General features: G+C 38.2%; 1 protein-coding gene and 1 long non-coding RNA gene across 15 annotated transcripts in view; one reads left to right on the forward strand and one right to left on the reverse strand.

The window, feature by feature from the left end:
* Window positions 1-16,981, reverse strand: part of Trpm3 (transient receptor potential cation channel subfamily M member 3) — an 835,737-nt gene that overhangs the window by 141,319 nt on the left and 677,437 nt on the right. The gene's annotated exons all lie outside the window — the stretch shown is intronic.
* The window catches only part of LOC141415442 (uncharacterized), a 200,619-nt gene that overhangs the window by 105,819 nt on the left and 77,819 nt on the right, over window positions 1-16,981 (forward strand). The gene's annotated exons all lie outside the window — the stretch shown is intronic.

Raw genomic sequence — 16,981 nt, forward strand, 5'->3', positions numbered from 1 at the left:
CTACTTGCATGCAAGTTTCTTTTAATAAAGAAGAGGTTCATTTGCAAACAGAAGTCTCAGTCCTTCATCAGTAAATATTTGCCATGTGGATGAATTATCACCAAATGGTTATGTTTAAAAGACTGATTTTAAGAAAACAAAAGTTAAATACAAGCTGTTCCGCACAAAAATGATAATATAACTCAATGAATGGTGTTCAGAGAAAGGGTTTGTTACTAGTGTTAACAATTTTAACACAGAGTCTACTAGATACTGTATTATTGTTTAGAGATTAAATACTTTTAGTCAAGCATTATGTGTAGGGAAGTGGGATGCCTGCTTATACATATTATTTACTGGGACATAGTATTAATTTTATATTTTTGAGATATAGGCAGCATAAAATAATAAAAAAAATGTGTCTCTTTCTCTTTTTTTGAGGTTGGGCTTCTCTTTTATCCCAGGCTGAACTTGAACTTGCTCTGTAGCCCAGGTTACCTTGAACATGAGCTCCTTCTGCCTCAGCCTCCCTAGTCCTAGAACTATAGGTGTGCACTAGCACACCTGACTTCCAAAAGGGTGTTTCAGCAAGACATTTGAATCTTTAGCTCCATGAAGATTAAGTCATAGTATAGAAAAGACTCAAAGAGAGAATGCATTACAGAAAATGAAATAAACTTGGAAATTATTTGAGAGAAGTAACTTTATGTTTGGTGGATGTTTTGTTCATTTTCTGGGAAGCAAACAAACATGCTCATTACATAGACAACAAAACAGAGCATATGTGGCTGAATTAATTCTGGACTTTTCATTTCTAAAACCCAGCAGGTCTTGTGGTTGAACAAGATTAGAGTATGGAAAAATACATTGGGAAAATTAAACTGACTCACTTTCAAAGTATTTATTAATTAGTTTAATTTCTGATTTATATTTATGTCACAGTGAGCAATGAATCTGAGAAAATAGACATGGAGATTGAATAGAGCTTTTGAAAATGAAAATAACCATGATATGAGGCTGAAAACCATCTATAAGCTACAAGGACAATTTGGCTCAATCTATCAGAAATAGAAAGAAACATTCTATGATCATTTCATGCTGTATTAGATTCTTTTAGATAAGATATCTGAGCCTGACAAATTGTTACTAACTTGCTGAGAAATTTGAAAGAAATACTGTAACTATACAGTAGGTAATCAGCATGGAAAGTTCTTATAATCTTCTAGGAATTTAGAAAAGCCCAACTATAATAATGTTAACCAATAAACCAAGAACACTAAGAATGCTCTATCTAGAGCTTCCATAGAGGAAATATTTCTGAAAGGTTTCCTAGTTTCCTGTTCAATTTCTTAATAAAATTAGGACACATGTTACCCAGGGACAGGAGCAGGGGAGGTGGAAAGAATTAGACTCAGTAAGTAATTCAGTCACCGCAGTACAATGGCTTTTATAAACCACCAGTTCAGCATAATACTTCTCTGAAGATTCACTGACATTTGAAATAATTAATAGGAAATGCAAAAATCTATCTTCATCAAGATACGGAATGATACAAGAAGGATGCAGACAAGAGTTCTGATTGGCAATAAAAGGTGTCTGAGTAGCCACTAGCTTCAGTTTTCTCTCTGGTGTAATCAATGACTTGGTACAAAGAAGAAACAATGAAACTTGATCAGTAGCTATCTTAAACAAACAAAAATGTCCTTTTTTCCTTTTACAAAATTAGAGAACAGGAGGGTGGAACAGCTTCTGTGTGTGGGGAGGTAGCTGTTATCAGTGGGAGGGGGGAAGATGGGAAAGTGCATAGGAAGGTCAATATGGTGCAAATTCTATGTACACATTATGTAAATGAAAAATGATACCTGTTGAAACCACTGCAGGAATGTGAAGAGGGGAGGATAAAGAAAAAAAATGGAGTGTGTGAATTCAAGTATGATATATTTGATGTATTATAAAAACTTTTGTAAATGCCACAATGTACCCTCAGGACAACAATAAAAGAAAGAACACTAGGCACGTAAAACATACCCATTTTTTTCCAGTCTTTGGAAAAATGAACTTTCTTTGGTTGGTTAAATTCTTTAATGGTATCTATCATTTTGCCAAAGATATTAACTCCTAGAAATGAACATTCAGATTCATATGGAAGGAAAAAAAGAGGGAATTAAAATATACCTACAATGAAGCAAAAAACAAAAGCATTGGAGAGAGATGTACAAAATTTGATTAGACAATTAATATCAAATAAGTTCAATTATCTGCCACCAGGCTCCATATAAACTCTAGTTGTCCCTTACTATCCATGGAGGATTGGTTCTAGAATGCCCTGTGGACACCAAAATTAGGGGAAGCTCAAATCCTTTACAGACAACACTGTAGTAGTTGTATTTAACCTCCCTCGCCATCCTTCCATACATGTTAATTCATTTACTTATAACACCTAGGAAAAAGTAAATGCATGTAAATAATTGTGAAATAATGACAAGCAAACAGTCTGTAAGGATTCAGTACAGATGCAATTTTTTAAAAAGTATTTTTGATCTGTGGCTGATTGAAGTTGTGAATGCAGAACCTGTGGATACAAGATCCATGATTGTTAACTTTCCATGGAATATTTTTGAACACATCTCACAGTTTCATGTTGAACTGGGTGAATAAAAAGTGATGCTATGGAGACAGAAATTGGGTGAAATTAATATAATTTCAGAATGTCCTATAAGAATTTCATGTATGAATTTATACATTACATAAAATAAATGACTATCTGATTGTGACAGTAGGGATTGAATCATGGCCTTGAATTTGTTAGGCGAATGGTTCTACCCCTTGAGCCACACTCTCAGTCCTTTCACTTTTAGTTTGTTTTTCAGATAGGGTCTCATGTTAACCTTCTTCACGTTGGCCTCAGACCATGATCCTCCTGTTTCTGCCTGAGTATTTGAATTTCAAAATGATATTTCATTATATAATGGATTTGCCAGTTTGTGTACCACCTTTGGCACACAGTTTAAGTTACTTTTAGTAATAGACTGTCTTATAGAATGCAGCACATTCATGTCACCATTTAATTTCAAGTTCTTTCAAGGGACCCTCATATGAGCAACCTGAAAATTCATCAACAGTGCCAGAGAATGTTAGAGGTTTTACTTTTGACTCTAACAATAGATTCCTTCCCCCTTCTTTTAATCCTGCTGTAATCTCGAAATATTAGCGTTTGCTCCTCCCTCCACAAAATGCCAGAGGTCTACTGGATTTAATACAAGCTTTGTTTTGTTTTAGGAGACAAGGTATCTCCATGTAGATCAAGCTGCCTTTATCTCCCAAGTACTGGAATTACAGATGTGTGACACCATACCTAGCCAGTTTTTTCTTTCTTATTATAAAGGCAACACTTGCTTGTGACTAAAATCTGTAGAATGCTGGTGCATGCCTGTAAGGCCCAGTGTCAATACCTGATAGGCAGAAGCAGGAGGGTCATGAGTTCAAGACCAGTCTGGACTGCAGAGAGTTCAAGGGCAGCTTAGGCTACAAAATAAGACCTTGTCTCAGCAGCCTTCCCACCCCAATTTAGAAAGCTTACAAAAAGTCAGATAAAAAATATTTTTACAATATCCCTACTCATATTCAAAGACAATTATAGATGATATTTTGGTATATTTCCTTCAAGACTTCCTTCCTTCCTTCCTTCCTTCCTTCCTTCCTTCCTTCCTTCCTTCCTTCCTTCTTTCCTTTCTCCCTCCCTCCCTCCTTCTCTCCCTTCCTTCCTTTTTTTCCTTTGTTGGCAGAGTATATGTAGATAGGAAGGGGGAGCCTATTTTGAAACACTATTTTTCATTCTTATCTTTCCATTAGCATTAATGTTGTTTTTTGTAATACTGAGAACGCTTCAAAAATAATTTTTAATATTTGCAAAATATTTTATCTAATAGATATGTTATAGTTCACTTAATCAATACCCCTATTATCGGACATACACACTATTTTTAAATGCTTGATGTGAATAAAGATGTGATGAACATTTTTGCATATGAATCCTATCCTGTATTTAGCATTCAGTCCTTGGGATAAATTCCTAGAAGTTTGGGACTTTTATCACAAATCTCCTCATAGCTGGAAATGAATCTTTTAGCATATCAAAGTGAGCTAAAGTAAAAGGAAGCTTGTGTTGTCCTTGAACTGGATTTGCTGTGATAGCATTTCAAGCACACTAACAAAAGCTCTGGGGGAGAGCCAATGGCTCTAAAATGGTGGAAAACAGTCCTGTGCCTCTGCTGAGAGAATACAACCTTTACAGTTGCAGGCCAAGGAGTCCTGAGAAAGATCAGCTCTTGCCCAATTTGTCTTCACTATTACTGACCACCAGGGTGAGCTTAAACTCTTTGTCTCTTGGAAAAGTGTTCTTGGAAACAGATTGACCATGTGGTCTCCCTCAGTACCACTTTCTTGATTTTTCCTTTGACCCTGAATGTTTGATAGGTTTCCAAGCCATGTTGGCTTGTATAAATGGACACGTGCAGATGAAGTCTTTCAGTGAACCTGAGGTTTGGGTACTTTTAAAAAAAAGTATGCAAGTCATATTACAGTGAGGAAAATTCAAAACATGGGTCAGAAATTCAACTAAGACTTCCTGGACCCATGATTGATGTATCCTTGGTCATTAAAAGGAACTTTGTGATCCTAAGGTGACATGTAGGGAGGATAGGACAAAGCTGCCTGGTTGATTTTGGGATGAGGGCAAAAAATAAGAATAGGCTAAAACTCTTCATGTAGTGATTGTATGGAGAAATTTCATTGGGACTTTTGAGAGGGTTGGAACTAGATGACAACCTGTCATCTACTGTCTCCTGCTTTCAGTTCTTTTCCTGACAATTGATGTTACCTTTTTCATTTATTATATAACTGTAATAATGTACCTCACTGGATGCCAATATGACAGATGACATAGGTCCAGTGGTAACATTTCCAGAAGCTTCATTAGATAGCTCATGGCTTTGGTCACAGAAATAAGAATATTTGTCACCTACCAACTTGTCAGCCAACCAGATGGGTGGAAATTCAATTTGACCCAAGGTAGTATTTTCTATGTTGGGAAAAACATTGCTAGATTCATGTGCATTATTCCATATATTTAAAAAAAAAAAGTTGACATCTCTCTGAGGAGTAATTCCCAGGACCACAGATGGTACTTCTAGGCTAACACCATATGGGCTTCTTATTGGGTTGTAAATTTTTTTCCTTTGGTAGTTTTTTTCATCACAAGATAAAACTATATATATTTTTTACTTCCCTGTCATATTTAGCCAGACACCACATACTTCCATAACCAAAGCACTTCTTTGAGAAACTACCACCAGGGGAGACATGGCAGGAAGGCACTGTGAATTGCTATAGATAGAAGTTTTCTTATTTTCCTACTCAAGCCACTCCAGTTCCCTTGGTGACAATATTAACAGTTGCCAAGGTTGGTAGACAAGATGTCCTTGGTTTACCTCCCTGGGAACCTACCCACCAAGAGGTCATTCCACCTGTTACTGGGCCAATCTCATCTTCCTGAATTTGGACAGGGCAACCCTGAGACTAAGCCAGTGAGAAACCTTTGAGGACAACATTTTGGATTGGTTTATCACCTTAGGAAAAGATACATTATTTTTATCCTTCTCTTCCTGTCTAATTATAAAGAACAGAAGGTAGCTCTCAAAGGGTCTGCCTTCTTCCAGCCTAGCCTTCTGCACCTTGCCTGGTGGAACAGTGAAGGAGAATTGCTTAAATGACACTCACTTCACGGCCTCTGAGAGATTCTACAATGGAGGGTCAGGTGGAAAGTTAGGGAAGGAAAGCTCAATTCAGTCTGTACCTCTGCCTTCAAGTTCCTGAGTTTTCTTTTGTATGACTTGCAGGATGAAGTTAGTATGGCAGGTGCTCCATGTATAAAGGATCTTGCCTAATGTTTTCAGGATTTTGGTTTTACCATTTACAAAAAAAATAATAAGTTTGAGGAGGTGATCATTGGGCTTTTTGTTTTTAGCTCTTGGGGCTACAGATTTTCTTTCTTTATTCTCAGAATGGCAGAAAATTCAGTATTAGAGTATCTAATGGATCTGACCTCCTACATGACACATTAATTTCTAAACAATAGCACAAGAAAGAATCTTGATTTTGATAGGTGGTAACACATGAAAATCTCATTTCCATTTGCTGTCTTAGGTATTAGCTTAGGGCAAATTACCATATAAAAATATTTCCCTCTTAGGGTACTGTACTGTAATCTGTTCTCTGCCACAAAACTACATTATTGATGCTTAATCTATTGTACACCCAGCTCTTATGCCTATGAAGTTAAGTAAGTGGCACTTGATGACCCTTCCCCCATTCAGGAAAACTCATCTCTCTTTGGGTTGGCTTATACTAATCCATCAGAGTCCCTGGCCCAGGGCTCCCAACTGCAAACACTGGCATGGACCCTGGGCTAGTCCCTATACCCCTCCTGATACCCAGACACATGTTATGCTCTGGCTTGAAGTGGACAGACTGTGTACGGAACGTGGACTTTAGAATCAGGTAGACTCAGAAGGGAATCCTGTCAGTTTCTTGATTTGTAACCTTTGGTTACTTACTATGTGAAATAGGAGTAACTCTGTCTCAGGATTATTGTGAAGTTTTGTGTGGGATCACTTTTTAAAACTTATTATCATATTGTTATACTAAGGTACATTGTGACATTTACAAAGTTCTTACAGTATATCTTAGCTAAATTAGCCCCCTCCATCATTCTCCTTTATCCCTCTAACCCTCATTGTTAGAGCAATTTCAACAGGTCTCATTTTTCTGTTTTCATACATGAATATATAAGATTTCTACCGTATTCATCCTCCTACATCCTTTCCTTACATCCTCCCCACCTCTAACTGGTACCAACCCCCAGACAACCTGTTTTACCTTCCTGTCCTGTGGGATCACTTTTTAAAATTAGTTTCTAGTGTCAAGTATAGGCTCAGTCATTGCAATTCCCTTCTCATTTGTGATCCTCACATGCTCCCTAGCTCTCTCTCTCTTTCGCCCATCATGATGGATTTGCCCTGTCTCTTCTCTTGGTTAGTGTGTCTCATCCCTGAAGCTCTGCTGGCTATCAGTTCTTTGTCCTCTGAGGCACAGTTCAAGTGTCAACAGTTGTAACCCTAACTTGGTACCTGGCTCAGTGCTTCCTAAGAGATACGTGAGGATACTTCTGTCCCAGCACAGATGGTGTTGACATCTTGACAACAGTATTACTAATGGTTGTTTATTTGCAATGTACGAAGCACTATGCAAGCACTTCATAATCGTGACTCAGGTGACCCTCACAAGTATCTACCACTAGTTACTGTTATTAGTTTCTTTTCACAGCTGAAAACCTTGATAGCATGTAGTGAGGAAACGCAGGTATGTGCATTTGAGCCTAGACCACCTGGCTGGAGGGCCCATTTTCTTGTTTGCCTTTCTGTTTTCATTCACAGCCTGAGAGGGCAAGGAGACCTCTTCTATCTCCACATCTCCACTACCCATCTGCGTGTTTGGCACAATGTGGATGAGTTAGTGAATGTTTGTGATATGAATTCTCTATTCCCAGTCCAAATCTGGCCTGTACTTTTCAGATGGAGAATGTCACTGAAACTGAGCAGTCCTGACAGGGTGCGGCAGGGATATCCAGGGTCTGGATGCCTATGTCTGGGTTCTAGTGTAGATGTGCCTCTGCATTGCTTTCATCCAGAGGCCACTCAGGTGTCCTCAATATCCCCAGTCTCACCAGTAAAGACAGGACAGACTAGGTGCTACATTCCAGGGTCACTCAAATCCCAGTGACCCAGAACTCACTTTTCTGGTAGACTTGCAGGTTAATCATAAGCTAAACAGACATTCTGTTTGGTCAGGATTGTTGCCACATGGTTGCAAGAAGAGTATTAAAATTCTTAGTCTGAGAGATAGTAAAGAAAAAACCTTCCAGGCTGCCTTGTGGATTGCACAAACCATGTTCGAAGGACATGCCAGGCCAATGCCAGCACATTGTGAAGTTTGTATCTGACCCAAGATAATCCTGAATTTTTTTTTGTTTGATTTAATACATTTGATAACATTTGTAAATAGAGATATAAGATTATACTTTAGTATGAACTGTAGTATGATATTATTGTCTTAAACAAAAGCAAATAGAGGAGAGCAAATGAAAGAGAAAATCATAAAGGCCATTTACTGGAAATCAAATTCACCCAGGGCCCTCCCCTGCCTTTAAGTTTGCAGGCCTGCCAGGGGTTGTCCTCCTGTCCTTGTTCCTGCATGCCTGGCTTCAGTCCCAGGGGCAGAGAAAGTCCCTTGTTTATTTACACAATGCTGTGTCTGGAGACACTGTTGTTTTTCTCTTCCTTTTTGTAGTTTTTCATTTCAATTTGGCTTCCTTCACAGCCTTTTTCTAGGGCCTCTGGAGAAGAATAAGAAGCAAACCATGTCCTTTGTCATATGACAAGAATGAAAATACAAAGGGAAACAAAACATAGTCCTGGTTGATTTCCTCCTTCAACCAGCTTGGCAAATTAAAAAGAAAGCTGGTGGGGGAACGAAGTCTTCACATGAAACTGCATTTTCTGACCTGACAATGGAACAACATGACATTTGTTAAATGGTAAAAAGGACTATTAGTCTAGGGCCCATATTATCCCATCCTACAATGAACCTCATCTTGAAAAGTTTTCTATTCTTTCAAGCTCAGTTGAATTTGAGTCAAAGAAAGAAAAATTTGGTTTATCAACTGTATTGTTTCTCTCCAAACTCACAGTGCATGAGCAACAGTTGTTAACTGTTCAAAGGTCAAAAATCTATGTATAAAAATTGCAAGGTAAGATTTCAGGATTATTAATTTTTTTGTGGCAGTAGTAGGATTGAACTCAGGGTTTCACATTTGCTAGGTAGATGCTCTACCAGTTAAGTCATCCTCCCAACCCCTTTTGCTCTCATTATTTTGGAATTAGGGTCTCACTTTATGCCTGAGTTAGTCTGGACCACAGTCCTATCTGTGCTTCCCTGAGGAGAGTAGTGGGGAATACAGATATGCACTACTGTGCCAACTATGAGCTGACATGGGGTCTCACTAACTTTTTGCCTGGTCTCACCTCAAACTGCAATCCTCTTACTCTCTGCCTCCAGTGGAGCAGCTAGGATTTCAGGCTTAAGCTACTGCACCTGGCCTTTGGATTATTAATAATTTTTGAGAATAACTGTTTAAGATCAATAGCAGTTCTTCAAGAGAAGCAATTTTCCCTTCTCCATTCCTTTTCGGATTGCTTTTGCTTTCTATGCCTCTTGTAAGAAATGAACTGAACATCTCTGAAAACTTGTTAGAAAGTTTCAAGAAGAATATTAGTCTGTTTAATTATTATTAGTAGTAAATATAACTAATGGTGTTTGGTCCTTCAGCAAATCCTATTGGCACCTCCTTTACACTGAGTCCAGAATCTGGGCACTTCCCACCATCCCCAGGTCTAAGCGACAGTCCTTTCTCCCAGATTATTGCAAAAGCCACATTAAGGAGTTTACTTGCTTCGTCCCTTGCCTCTGCTTCAAGCTGATTTTCTACATAACATCAGACTATTGAAGCAAGCAGTTTCTGGAGTCAGGGTGCTTGTGTGTGACGTTTTGTTCTTACTAGCTATATTTGCCCTTGGCAAGCTGACTGCCATCTTGAAACCTCAGTTTCCTCACCTGGAAAATGGGAAGTAATAATAGTTCTCATTCTAATTATTTTCTGTTAAAGGTTAAAAGAGATAATGCACAATAAGTATTTGGTATAACCCTAACACATGTGTGCTAATGTTTTTTATTACTGAATTATAGAGTAAAATGGGGTGAGTTTTTTAATTATGTTATTGTTGTACTGGAGGTACATTGTGACATTTGCAAAAGTTCTTACAATGTATCATAGTTGAATTCACCCCCGCCATCATTCTCCTTTATCCTATTTCTCCATTCCTGGAATAGTTTCAACAGGTCTCATTTTTCCATTTTTATACATGAATACGTAATATTTCCACTACATTCAGCCTCCTTCACAAAATGAGGTGTTTTGATTTGATAAAAGTTCTGTAGAAAGATCTGCATGAAGAAAATATAGATCTTATACATAGAAAACACATGTCCAGCTGGGGATATAGCTCAGTGGTAGAGAATTAGATTGTGTGAGGTCTTGGGTTCGATCCCCAGCATGGCAAAAAGAAAAAATAAAGAAAACAAACAAAAGAATAGATCTTCAGCATCAACTCTCTTTGGTTTCGAGACTTCCAGTAGAAACAGAAAGGCCAGGAGTAAGTACTTAAAGAAAAAAGGGGAAATGATGTAGTTTATTTCTTTCACAGAATTAAAGGCCTGTTCAAAGATGAATAGTCTGTGGAGACTCCTGTGTGCATTTAGTGGTAGCCAATATGGCCCCTGTCCTAAAGCAGTTTAAAAATGTTTGGGGAGGAATAGAAGTACAAATATATTCATTCATTACAACAGAGTCAAGTTCTGAGAACTGTGGTGTTAGGCGATTTCATCATTGTGTAAACAACCCTATGTCACGGTCACTATAATCACTTAACTTGGCCTTTTTTTTTTCTTTCATTATTCATATGTGCATACAAGGCTTGGGTCATTTCTCCCCCCTGCCCCCACCCCCTCCCTTACCACCCACTCCGCTCCCTCCCTCTCCCCCCCCAATACCCAGCAGAAACTATTTTGCCCTTATCTCTAATTTTGTTGAAGAGAGAGTATAAGCAATAATAGGAAGGAACAAGGGTTTTTGCTGCTTGAGATAAGGATAGCTATACAGGAATTGACTCACATTGATTTCCTGTGCATGTGTGTTACCTTCTAGGTTAATTCTTTTTAATGTAGTCAGGACACTGAACAGAAGAGGCACGAGGCTGCTGCCAGTGTAACGTGGCATGTTGTTTTACAGAGCACATTTTTATGCAGGTAGAACAGTGTGCTCTACAATAATGATGCAAAGTATAGCACAGTAAACAAATAAATCAGCAACATAGTAATGTATTATCATTTTCAACCACTACATCCTGTACAAAATTGAATGTGCTATACTTTGATACAGTGGCAGCACTGTAGGTTTCTTCACAGGAGTATTGATACAAATATGAGAGGAATGCAGTCCTACCACATCATGACAACTATATCTTCAAGAAATAGGAATATTTCAGCTTCATTATAATTTTATGGTACCACTATTATATATGGTCCGTCATTGATGGAGACATTGTGTGGTGCATAAATACATAATCAAAATTAGGAAGCTGTGATAAAAAAAATCATGCAAAAATTGTAGCTAGAGAAAGAATGTAAGCGCTAGGGAGACAAAGGCCATTTCTGGCTGGTGTGACACAAGATTTCATGTTGAAGACAAAGATTTGATCTGGACTTTCTAGACTATATTAGATTTTTCAATATGCAAGTTTGGCTGTGTGGAGGAAGAAGTAAGTGAAATAAAAGAAAAATGCACAGTAAAAACCTTATGTTTTTATCTATTAGGCTGGGTCTATGGGTAAAGGGAAGACAACTTGGGAAGTAAGGCTGGGAAGGGAAGTTGGGGACAAGCTGTAGATGATCTTTAGTGGCAAGGTATTTGGTCATAATTCAGTATTTCTCAGACCTGTGCCAAGTACTTTATATATGTTACCTTATTAATCCTCTTATCAACTTTATGAGGCTCAAGGATTAAATTATTGTCCAAGATCACTTAGCTGATAAATGACATACTCAAGATTTGGTCTCAGATCTGTCTAGCGATTACACTCAAAGCTATGTTGCTAAAGCCAAACTCTGATGGAGACAACTGAAGCTCTTGGGGCAAAGCCTGGCTTCAGGACTGTGGCAAGCAGGCTTAATGAGGTAACGAGGAGCTGGATTACAGGTGCAAGTGAGTTAGGAGTGGCTGTGTGATGGCCAGGAGGACACTGAGTGAGGGATTTGAAGAAGAGTCACCAGGTGGGTTGATTTCACAGAAAGAAAGGGAAGAGTCCAAGATAACTCCAAATTTTTGAGCCTTGGTGCTGGGAGCTTGGGGCTGCTTTCACAGAAACAGGGAAGCCAGGGTGACTTGGGGGAAGTGAGAGGTTTACCTAGAACTTCCATCCTTTTTGCCTCAAGTTAAGGGTGGCCCCTGGAAAGGACCCTGGAAAATGGTGGTGGTGGTGGTGGTGATGGAGGTGGCTAATTCAAGAGTGCCATGCCCTGCAGTGAAAACAAAATAAATAGCATCTCTACTACCATGAGTCCTGGAAGCCCTGTTTTGTACTAATGAGCACAAAGAATGTGCTCTTTGTTAAAATACTTGTGCCTAGAGCTGCACCACAAGCCCAGGGAGGTTCTGAAGAGTGAGGAAAGGGGAAGATGTGGCTAAACTTAGAGGATGCCACCAGCTTCTTAGAGCTTCCACAGAGCAATGTGTGTGCACAGCAGATGAAGCAAACAGAACTTTTCATCAGAAAAAGTTTTGGAGAACAAAACTGGAGGGAGGTTTTACACATATCTACTGGGCTGGCACAGAAATAAGGTTTGTCTGTGCACACACACACATGCATACAGTGATTTTGTGAATTGTGTTGATATGGGATAAGCAGGTAGAAAGGAACAAAAACACAGTGGAGTCAGAGAACATTTGTAGCACCATATCTGGGTACATTTGGCCACTGCTCAGCCATTGTTCTGGTAAATGGTTACTTCTTATAAGTAGCCATGGTTAAGGCTACTTCTTGGTGCAGTAGCTGGCAGTCCCCAGAAATGGATCTCAATAGGGACTTTTCTAAACCTATAGGTTAGACAGAGGCCTTATAAGCATCTCATTATAACATCTCCCCTCAAACTGCCATCTTGGTTTTGAGGACACCTTATTGGGTAAACCACTCACTATTCCCCAGTCATTGGAAATGCCCTCCCATTTCTTAGAAATGCCCACAATTATGTACATATTTTTAGCATAATAATTAAATCTTATCCATAAAAGTGCCCATGACCTGGGAATTTGGAGCACTTGACTGCTTGGTTAAGTTGCCTGCCCCCAGATTCCTTTGAGATTTGCTTCTGCTTCAATACTGTTCTCACCATGAAGGTTTAGGCCATTGACACCACACCCTTCACTGCCCTAGCTCTCAGGTGCTTAAACTTCTCAGCTTGTCCATATCAGACCCTTTTCTACAGGCATGATTCTTTTCCTCTCATAGCTAGTGGGCTTTTCTTTCAGGGTACCATTAAGTGAAGAGTGCACCAAAAAAAGGGGAAAAGCAGCTTCAGTGACAGAGCAGTCCTATTGCCTGAGCATCACTGTGGAAACAGAGAGCCAAGCCTATGTCTGGTAGAGTTTTCAGGCTCTGGAAGCTGTAGGTTGCCTATGGGGGTTTGCTACAAAGATAAGGTTTGGAGCTGAGCTGCTTGGACCCCCCTGAGAAGTTAAGGCAGTGGGGAGTTTTACACACTGTACAAAAATCAATACAAAATGGATCAAAGATATTGATGTGAGATGTGAACATTAAAACTACTACAGGAAAGTACCAGAAAAATACTTGAAGCTATAGTCATAGGTAATAACTTTGTGAATAGGACTCCAATTGCTAAAGAAACAAGAGCAAGAATTGACAAATGGGGCTGCATCAAAAAAGCTTATGCACATCAAAAGAAATTATTACAAAAATGTAGACACAGCCCACAGAATGGGGAAAAAAAGTCTTTGCAAGCCATTCATAAGATAAAGGATTAATATCCAGAATATATAAAGAGCTCAAAAAATTAACAACCAAAAGGACAAATAATCAAATTAATAAATAAACAAATGATTTGAGCAGACAGTTCTCCAAAAAAGTACAAATGGAAAATTAACACATGAGTAAATGTTCAACATATCTAGCCCAAAAGGCAATGCAAATCAAAACTGTACTGAGATTCCATCTTCTCCCATTCAGAATGCCTATAATTAAGAAAACAAACAATGGCCAGGAGTGGCGACCCATACCTGTAATCCCAGCTACATGAGAGGCATAGGTAGAAGGATCATAGTCTAAGGCCATCCTGGACAAAAAGTGAGAGACCCTTTGTGAAAAGTAACTAAAGTTGGGGGTGTTGCTTAAGTGGTAGCAAGCACAAGTCCCCAAGTTTAAAACCCCATTACTATAAAAAAGTAAACAAACAACAACAAATGCTAGTAAAGATGCAGAGAAAAAGGGAACCCTTGTACACTGTTGGTGGAAATGCATATTAGTTCAGCTGCTATTGGAAGTTTCTGAAAAAAATAAAAATAGAACTACTATATGATCCAGCTATACTTCTCTTGGGCATATAGTTGAAGGAATGGAAGTCAGCATACAATAGAGACACCTGCACACCCATGTTAATCGCAGCACTATTTACAATAGTCAAGCTAAGGAATTAGCCCAGGTGCCTAACAACTAATGAATGAATAAAGAAAATGTACGTATACCCAATGGAGTTTCATTCAATGATGAAGAATGGGTTTATGCTGTTTGCAGAAAAATGGATAGAACTTGGGATCATGATGTTAAGTTGAGATAAGCCAAGCTCACAAAGATAAATACTGCATATTTTCAGTCATGTGGAATAATAAAAGGGAACCAGTAGGAGAGGGTGATGGTGGTGGAATATGATCAAAGTACATCATATGCATATATGAAAATAGCGTAATGGAACTCACTAAAATCTGTTAAGAAGGGATGGGATGAGGAAGAGGGATTGAGAAAGTAATAGAGGGGGTGAATTATATGTATTTGTGGACATATAACCATGAAACCCCTTTGTATAATTAATTTACTCTAATAAAATATTTGGGAAAAAATAAAGAATTACACATCAAAAAATCATGTCTATTGACCATTCTTTCTTTTGCTCTGATTTCCTAGTCACTTTTCATTTCCTGGAAAACCATCAGCTTATAGGGCAGGTCAAAAGGGCGTTGGTTATAAAGAAAGAGACAAGCTTACTCTATGAGCCTCCTCTCCACTGCTTTGGCAAGAGCACTTCCCAATTGGTTGAATTATCCAAATGTATTTTATCATTAGTCATTATCCCTTTTAAACTTTGCTTCTTAAATAGAGAATTCTAGCATGGACTAGAACTAGGCAAGCTGCTAAAGAAAGTTTTTTTTTCTTTTCTCCTTTTATTGTTTTTACATTTACTTACATGTGTGTACATGTGCATTATTACACGTATATGTACATATTATATACCTGACTTTAGGATCACTTGTGTCCTTTATCTCACATTTTGCATAGTTGGGAAGAAGTGGGCAGATAATTTAATCAACTCCCATTTTAACTAAACTTTAAGGACACTATGAGTCTTTGTTTTTACATAATAGGAACTAAAGCTAGGTGATGCTCAGTTTATATCATCAAAACTTCATCATTAGAGCAATTTTATGTAAAAGAGCAACTATTGTTTTTAGATGATGAGTAAGTGTGCCTAATAGAGACTTTTTTTTTTGGCTAGGATTGTTTAAAATAAGAAACAATAGGATATTGTGAACTAAATGAAGCTAAATTTAGCAGTGGGAAAAAATTACAAAAATCACATGGGTCCTTGAGATTCTGAATGAAAAGAAAATTAATGAATTTGTGCCAGGTGTAATGGACAATTCTAATTCCTTGAAAAGGAAGCCAGGTTTTATCTTATTCACTTTTTAGAAGTGAAAAACCCAACCTTTATGAGATAGCAGAATCTGTTCAAAAGAACACCACCATGAGTGGCTCTTCACAATTATGAGGTAAATCTAAAAGAAGAACTAAGGCCAAGTTCAAGCCATCTACGGATATGCTAACTCCATGGGCTTAAGGCTTGATGGAAGTGAGATAATCACTAAAGGAAGGAAATTAGGCAACTGGAGAAAAATTTTTTCCCCAAAGGAGAAGGATGAGAATGGTAAGTCTTGTAATTATTTGCAGTATTGTATTACTAAGTATCTCATTTTCCTTCTGATGGTCACCTAAAGCATAACACTATGTCATCAAGAACTGACAAGGAGGATAACCCACAGCTGTCAGCATTCCTGATGCTTCCAAGGAGGGGAAGGCTTGAGAAGAGTTTCCAAGCCTTGGTTTGGTTTATGAGCCTGTCTATCTGTTAGGCAAGTTCAATTCTTCCAAGAATTCCTTCATATGACAGGAAATCAATGGCTTTGCAAGACAAGTTTGAGCCCAGCTTGTAATTTCAAGCAGATTGGCTACTGTTCCATGCTCAATCAACTGGAGGTTTCAATTGCTTTTCAAGTACTGCGTCATTGAACACACACAGCAGCCACAGAACTGTCAGGACCACTGTGGCGAAGGCAGAAAGAACTCAAAAGCCATTGAAAGGAAAAACCTATTCTAGCAGCTTTCTGAAACAACTGTTCTACATGTCCTTTTCTTGTCATTTCCCTTTTTAGAAATTAAGAAAAATTAATTGAGGCATAATAATTATACATATTTATAAGGTATGATGTGATCTTTTGATATAGGTATACAATGTGTAATAATGAGCTAAAGGTAGTTGGCATCACCTCAAACATTTATTATTTTTGTGGTGTTGGGAACATTCAAAATCCTCTCAGGTATTTTGAAATATACATTAATTATTTTCAAGTATACTCTCCTGTGCTCTAGAACATCAGAAGTGATTCCTCCTATCCAAGTGCACTGCTGCGCATATTAACCATCATTCTCCATCCCTGTCCTCCATATTTTTCCCAGGCTACTTGAGTAGCCACTATGATTCTCTCTCCTTCTGTGAGATCAACTTTTCTCCTCACAACTGTAATTAAAAACATGTGTGAAGAACATGTCTTTCTGTGTCTGATTTATTTCACTTAACATAATGTCCTCTGATTCTATCAATGTTGCTGCAAATGACAGAATTCCATTCTTTTTATGGTAGAATAATATTCCTTGTGTATATCTGCCATATTCATCTGTTGATGGAGACCTAGGTTGGTTTCATATCT

Source organism: Castor canadensis, chromosome 13, assembly GCF_047511655.1.
Source record: "Castor canadensis chromosome 13, mCasCan1.hap1v2, whole genome shotgun sequence".
Lineage (NCBI taxonomy): Eukaryota > Metazoa > Chordata > Mammalia > Rodentia > Castoridae > Castor > Castor canadensis.